At 34.2% G+C, this 7809-nt stretch overlaps 1 long non-coding RNA gene across 1 annotated transcript; it reads right to left on the bottom strand.

Annotated features, from left to right (window-relative positions):
- Positions 1 to 597: 597 nt before the first annotated feature.
- On the bottom strand, positions 598 to 1211 carry LOC108364406 (uncharacterized). Its single transcript, XR_001847751.1, has 2 exons — positions 903 to 1211; positions 598 to 838 (listed from the first exon to the last, which is right to left on the bottom strand). It is a non-coding gene; the product is annotated as an uncharacterized LOC108364406 (long non-coding RNA).
- Between the last annotated feature and the right edge of the window lie 6598 nt (positions 1212 to 7809).

The following is a 7809-nucleotide window of genomic DNA, read 5'->3' on the forward strand; positions in this document are numbered from 1 at the left end:
AGCTAGTATTATCATTACTAAACTTACACTAGTTTTTTAAACTGCTTACTTGTATTTTATTTACAACGTAAAATGATTTATTTCATTGCAAACACTGCAATTTTATGATTTATAACTCAGAGTTTCAGATTTTCAGTCTAATTTGCAACACGAAAATGCATAATGAAGAAGAGGTAAAAAAAACAGTGATGCAAACGCTTTCTTTTAGAGAGATATCATGAAAAGGAGTAGTTCTAGTACTATTTCCTTTAAGTTTTGTGGTAGGCATCCTTGGAAATAAGCGTATCGATTTTGTTAAAATTACAACAAACACGTCGCTACTGACAATACCTTACTATTATTCCACCATGTGTATAAATGAGGTTTCAGCTAACCCACCCTTCGCCTTCTGGTTTCTGGAGTTCTTGGAAATCTCGAGCTACTCACTCCAATGTTTTGCAAAACAAATATTCGAGGAAAACAGCAGGTGCCACAAATAAAGAAAGTGATTGAGTTTTCGTAGGCTTGACTGATACTTTGCGTTACCAATTGTACCAACTGTGCCGGTACCGGTTTATACATGATAAGGTTCATTTAAAAAAAATATATATATATATATATCGTTCGTACTGACGTCGTTTTACTTATGATCAGTTTTATATATGTATGATAGCGGACGTATACTGAATTACGATTAACATACATATGTATGTATATACAAAATCTAGTGGAAATCAATCTTTGAGCATTAACATCAACTTGCAGACTCGCGGCGAATCGTATTGACTGCTGTAATGACCGGTAGATAAACTTCAATGCGGACAGCTGGTTCCACACTACAGCCGATGGCAGAGAAAATCTAAACAAATAAAGCATATATGAATACATTCGTACATGCTTAAGTATAAGCCATACATACGTACATGCATCAGTTTGCTTATGAGCAAAAGTTTTTTTTTAACCAACAGGACCACTGAAGCGTTGTTCCTAAGCATCTACTTTCGAGTTGAGCTACTTCTACAGCGTATGCAAACGCTCTCTTTCGCTGCTTATTGGATAAGCGTCGGCTGCAGTCCACTTGAAATAGCCTGTGGAAATCGTTCGTCCAACTCCAATTCATTGAATTGTAGTGCATTTTACTGCCTTTTTCAAAAATGAACAAAGTTGATCGTCAAGACCAGGGTTCCGATTTGCCTCATTTTAGCCCCTCGCTCGCTCGTTAGTTTACCCTGAGTTTGCGCAACTCACGAGCAACAAGCGAGGCTGTTTGCAAACGAGCATTCGTTAAGTACGAGCGCACGCGCTGAGCAGCCAGCGAGCGAGTAAGCAAACGAAGGCAGCGCAAGAGTAGAGCGGCATGCAAACGAGGGCCTCGTTAGCTCTGCCCTCGCGAGGGCGTCGTTGCGAGAGTTTAATACTCAAGTCAGGAAAGTTATATAAAAAAATATTTTTATATTTTTCTGAGCAAGAGCTCTTTATTTGAATTCGTATAATCTCGAACTCCTTACATGTTTATGCTTACATCTATTTATACCATTTCTACTACTGATGATAAATGGTGTTTGTTATTGGTTTAGTGATTAAATTTGTTATTGAAGGTTGTTTACAATGTTATCATATTCTTTTGTTACTTATGAGACAAACATGTTATAGTTTATCAGTAGGTTGTTTACGTGTTTTCGTGTTATCATATTCTTTTGTTACTTATGAGACAAACATGTTTATTTGTACATTATAGTTTATGTATATATGTAATGTATGTGACCAGGCATGTTAGCTATGTATGTAGTGTATGTATGTATGTAATATATGCAGTATATGTATTAACGTCGTTAACTCTCCCCGGTGTTAAAAATGAAATGTCCTCATTTCGAAGGGCTTAGGTTTTGACATCTTTGTAATTCGGTTAGGTAAGCTAATTCGAAGTTTCTTCGACGTTTGGTGCTTAATTGTAGTTGTCGATATGTATGTAATCTTATAATTAAGTATATAAGTAGAATTAGTATAATTATTATTATGGTTAAATATAAAGTAAATTTCCAAGGATGTTCTTCAATTGGAATCACTAATTTATACATTTCTTGTATATTGGTAAATTTATAATCTGATTCGGAGTTTAAAATTTTCAATATATTAACTTTTTCGTTTTGATGGGCATGTATTACATTTTTTATTTCCTGTTTATGGTTAATATAAGTTTTATTATCAATAGTTGTATTAAAATTGAATTGGATTAAATGTGGACCGTTTACTTTGAGTCCGTTCCATATGTGTTCATAGTCTATAATAATGTTACCATTATCTAATATTTGTAAGGGAATGTTATTTTCTTGGATAATATTACAGTGAGCATTTTGTTTTAATAATAAAGGAATAGTACAATTATCCTTTGGTTCTTTTTTACAAATATGTGTGCCTACATAGTTTTTACATTTTGATAAGTTGTTGAATGTATTATTACATAAAGCTATTTTGTTGTTAAGTTGATATTTTCCATATTTAAAGGCTAATGGGGTTAGATTATACATTTTACATTTATTTCTTATTACAGGATATTTGTAGATTGTTATAATAGCATCATGAAAGGTACATATGTGGATATCAGAATATTCTAGTATATTTATTATTGGAATATCATATACTTCGTTTTTTATTACTTCTTCTACATTTTTTGATATTAAGTGTTCCAGAGAAGAAATTTCCTGTTTTTGCGAAGTTAATGGTATTTGTAATAGTTAATAGTTCACTGTATATTTCCGTAAGTATTGAATTATCAAAAATAGATTGTGGATCTAGGGTTGTTAAGATTTTTTCAAATCGAGAATTTATTGTCCTTTGTTGATTATTATTTTCGATAAGTTGATTAAGTCCTGTTTTAATTTCAACTAGATCATCGTGATCTGGTATTCCTGTAACAAATTTTAATACTGAGCCTAAAAAATTAAGGGCGCGTTTGGCACGATACTCGGATGGTATTAACTGTGTCTTCAGAGTTTCTATTTTATCAATTATTATATTTTTTCCTTCAGTTTGAATTGAATCATATCTAGTTCTCACTATTTTTTCATATGGAGCTAATATTATAGATAGATTCGATACATGGTAAAGATAGGATGAAGTCTCATAAATATACACGGAATCTAGTTCAGTGAGTACGTATTTCTTACCAGTCAAATCGGTGATTTCATCGCATAACCCGCAGGTTATTATTATTAAATTTAAGAATCCTGTTTGTTGCATGGTATGCAATTTTTTCTTATGCTATCTTTGTGTATTATTTTCCCCCTAGTTGTTAGGATTGTGTCCCCACGATCTTCTTTCACCTTATGCTTATTATATTTTGTAGCGAGTTTGTTACGGCGATCGGTTCGGCTGTAAATTAGGTCACCTGGTTTGTAAGTTATGCTTTTCCTGTTCTAATTGTGATGTTGGAGTAGTTTTGCTTGTTTATCTTCAAGTGTGTATTTGATATCAGGGTATTTATCACGATTAAAGAACACGTCTTCGGGCTTATATCCTGTGGAGGAGTGAATTGTCCTGTTGTATTGGCGAACTGCGTTGAATAATTCGTCGGCGGGAGCTGTTTTATTTTCTGCAGCTAAGGTTTGACAGAGTTCGATTAGTGTACTGTGTAATCGTTCAACTTGAGCGTTTGATGTTGAATGATGTACAGGCGTGACGGAGTGCGTTGAAGGTACTCTCGTTATCAGTCGTGAGATATTTATCATTTGGGTAAACTTGTGTGAGTACTTCTTCTATGTATTCGTGACAGTTTGTTTTTGTGTTTAGTTTTCGTAGGAAACAATATTTGGAGTATCTATCTATGGAGCTAAGATACTGCATGTTATTGATATGGAATATGTCCATCTGTATGTATTCTCCTACTCGTGTTGGTATTGGGGTTTTTCCTATAGGTTGTTTGTTTGGTTGTCTTTCATATTTGTGCTGTAAACATATTTCACAATCTACTGCTTCTTTTCTGCACCTCTCTTTAATGTTGGGCCAGTAGTGGGTCAACAATATTTCTTGTGTGTTATTTTTGTAATTTCTATGTGCACGTTTATGTGTCTGTTTGACGATTTCACTTTGCTCATTTAAGGAAGTTACGTCAATTAGCTGATTTTGGGCTAGTACCAGGGTGCAATTTGGGAATGTGGAAGTTATTTCTTTTTTTAAGTGAAATAGTATTTCTTCGTCTATTTTTATCGCATTAGTGAGTTTTGGTTTAATTACATTTTTTAATTTGGAGAGCAAATCTGGGGTATCTTTAAAAAATATTGTGTGTCTAGATTGACCGGGAAATGTTGTTTGATTAAGAATTTCGTTTCTTTCATTATCTTGTAAAATAATTATTTGATTTTTAAAAGAGTTTAGTGGTTGTTTAACTTTTTTCATAATTTCATTTGGAGAGCTTTGTTGTGAATGGTCTGAACAATCTGTTGTGTTGTTGACTTGTTGTCGGGAAAGTGCGTCTGCAACAACGTTCTGGTGTCCAGGTTTATAAACTAGTTTGGCACCGTATTCTTCAATTAGATTTTTCCAACGTTTTAGCTTTGCATTTGGGTTTTTTTCGGAAATCGAAAAAATTAAGGATTGGTGATCTGTGTAAATTGTTAGGTTTGCTACACCGTACAAATAGTTTCTAAGTTTTTGTAAAGACCAAACGATTGCTAGTAACTCTTTCTCATTTGTACTATAGTTTTGCTCTGTTTCATTTAGTGTGCGTGAGATGAATGCGATTGGGTGGCGATTTTGAGATAAGACTGCTCCGATGGCAAAATTGCTAGCATCAGTTGTTAAGCTAAATGGTTTAGAGAAATCTGGTTGGAAAAGTTCAACTTGTTCTTGTAAAGCGTTTTTTATTTTTTCCATGGCTTCTACTGCTGCTGCGTCTAAGCGTATTGATACTTTGGCACTTTGATTTTTAGTTACCATTCCTAATTCTCCTTTCAAATGAATTGTTAAGGGTTTCGTGATTTTAGCAAAATCTTTTATAAACTTCCTATAGTAACTAGCAAGTCCTAAGAAAGATCTCAATTCTTTTAAATTTTTTGGTTGTGGGTAGTTCTTTATAGTTTCAACTTTTTTTGGATCTACGGTAATTCTATTGTGTTTTATAATATGTCCTAGGTATTCTACTGAGTCTTGGAAAAAATGTGACTTTTCGTCAGAAATTCTCATGTTAGCATTGTGAAGTGCATTAATTATAATCCGTATGTGTTCCATATGTTCTTCTGCTGTAGATGAATAAATTAACACATCATCAATATAAACATACGCAAACTTTCCAATATATTCTCTTAATATGTCATCAACGCATCGTTGAAAGATTGAGGGTGCATTCTTTAATCCGAATGGCATTCTGATAAATTCATACTTCGCGCCGTTGACAGAGAATGCTGTCTTTTCTCGATCAGATTCTTTAATTAGTATCTGATGAAACCCTGATTCTAAATCTAGTGTGGAAAAAATCTTTGCTTTTCCTAGGTTTTGTATTGTCATATTAACATCTGGAATTGGATATCTGTCAGTAATCGTATGAGAATTAATCTTTTGAAAGTCAACAACCATTCTTCGCTTGGGCTTGCCTTGGTCATCGGTGCCCTTTTTTGGAACAGTCCATATAGGTGAGTTATATGGGCTCTTGCTTGGCTGTATTATACCGTTATTTAAAAGTTTCTCAATTTCTTTCCTGACAAAGTCGTGATCAGACATGGGATATGGATATTGTTTTGTCCATATGGGATCTTCTGATTCAGTCCTGATAGATGCTTGTATCGTCGTTGTAAAAGGTAATGTTTCACTAATATTATTATTTATCTTCATAAGTTCATCGACTTGATCTTTAAATTTTTTATTGTTAATAGTATAGTTAATCTTTGTTTCTACTTTTAGGGCCTTTTTTCTTTGATATTTTGAATTATAATCAAATAAACTGATTTCTGCCTTTATTTGGCGTAGTCCCTGTTCTCCGAGTATCATGTCAAAGTCGTTTAATTCTTTAATTTCATAGAAAGTTAAATGATGTCCGTACATCGTTATTATTTTTTTAGAATTTATAATTGAGTGACCATGTAAGGTTTTGGTTTTAAATGGTTTTATTTTTATCGATTTTCCTATATTGCAATTTATATTTATGTAATTGTTAGTGGAGCCAGTGTCAACTAATAAGGTAACGGGCGTGCCGGTTAGGCCGCATTTTGTTTGTAAGCAAGGCAGCCCGTTTATTCGCCTAAAAAAGTACTGCCTGCTTCGAATTGTTCTTCGTAATTTGAAAAATCTACTGACTCTAGATCTTCTCTATTTACTTGATTTATTCTTTGTGACTTATTTTGTGGAGTAGTTACGTTATTATGACTGAATGTCCTATCTCTCTTATATATATTGTTAGGTATATTATTATTGTGACTTACGGCATTATTGCGTCTACTTGTTGGGACATATTGTCTAGAGTGGTCCACGTCCATTGGAATAGGTGCAGGTTGTCTTTGTTGATTGAAGAAGCTTCTTTGTTGATGGTCTCCTCGTTGTTGGTAGTCGTTTCTTTGAATTCTGATGTTTGGCTTATAGTACCTCTCTTCACGATGTGGTTGTGAGTAGGTGCTCCGATTTTGCCTATGATGCTGGAATCTGGGTTGTACGTTCTGTGTTTCGAATTCTTCATTTACGTTATCGTGTGATATGGTACAGGCTGTCGCGTATGCCGATTCCAAATTTGTTGGATTATGGCTATACAGTGTACCGCTGGTATATTTTGAATTTAGGCCAAGGATGAACGTTCTTACTGCCTCTTGGTTGGCGTAAGTTTTCATACCTTCGTTGTTGTCATCACTGGACATTTCGATTTTGGCTAAGGCTAAATTAAGTGCCTTAGATACTTCACCGTGGAATTCTGCGAGAGTTTTTCTTCCTTGTGAGATTTTTTTCATTTGGTCCAGGAGGACATATAGTGGGCGTTGGTCAGCATAAGTATAGTCAAGTCGGTTGATGATTGAATAAAAATTTAATTTGGTGTCGTGATTTGTTAATATATTCGCAGCTGGTCCTGTAATCTTTGTTCGTATGATTCCCAGGGCGCTGTAATATTTTGGATGGTATTGGAAGTTCTTTATCGCTTCCATGAAGGTCCAAACTTGTGATCTCCATGATCGGTATTGCTCTTTATCTCCATCGAATTTTGGTAGAGATTTGAACAATTCAAGGTCTATATCCCTTGGGTCGGTGATGTTAAGTTTGACTTCGTCGTGTAGTACCACTTCGTGTGGAGCGTTTTGTTGCTCTAGCCGAGCTACTCTCTCTGTGAAGTCCGCCTGTTGTTGTTGGATCTGATTTACCAATGCAGCCATGTTTGCGTGTAGTTGAGCTAGTTGTTCCTCCATTTTTATTGGGTTTTCTAGTTTTCTGTTGTCGTCGTAATTTTTTTTTTTTTTTATTGTTTTTAATTTACGTAAGGTATCCAGTTTCGCCTTTGTGTTTCACTTTTTTGATTCACTTTTCGATTCACTTGTTTTGAATCGTGTGTTGTTTGTGTTTATATTAATTATTTAAGCACTTTTTTCAAATATGTAGTGCTGGAAGTCTTACTTCCCGTGGGATTTTATATTTTTCCTTATCCTTTGTAACGTTACAGGATTAGAAAATGGCTTTTAAGACCGGTTGAGCCCCCAGTTTAATACTCAAGTCAGGAAAGTTATATAAAAAAATATTTTTATATTTTTCTGAGCAAGAGCTCTTTATTTGAATTCGTATAATCTCGAACTCCTTACATGTTTATGCTTACATCTATTTATACCATTTCTACTACTGATGATAAATGGTGTTTGTTATTGG

Source organism: Rhagoletis zephyria, unplaced genomic scaffold (assembly GCF_001687245.7).
Source record: "Rhagoletis zephyria isolate East Lansing unplaced genomic scaffold, Rhagoletis_zephyria_1.1 Rzeph_scaffold_00032, whole genome shotgun sequence".
Taxonomy (NCBI): domain Eukaryota; kingdom Metazoa; phylum Arthropoda; class Insecta; order Diptera; family Tephritidae; genus Rhagoletis; species Rhagoletis zephyria.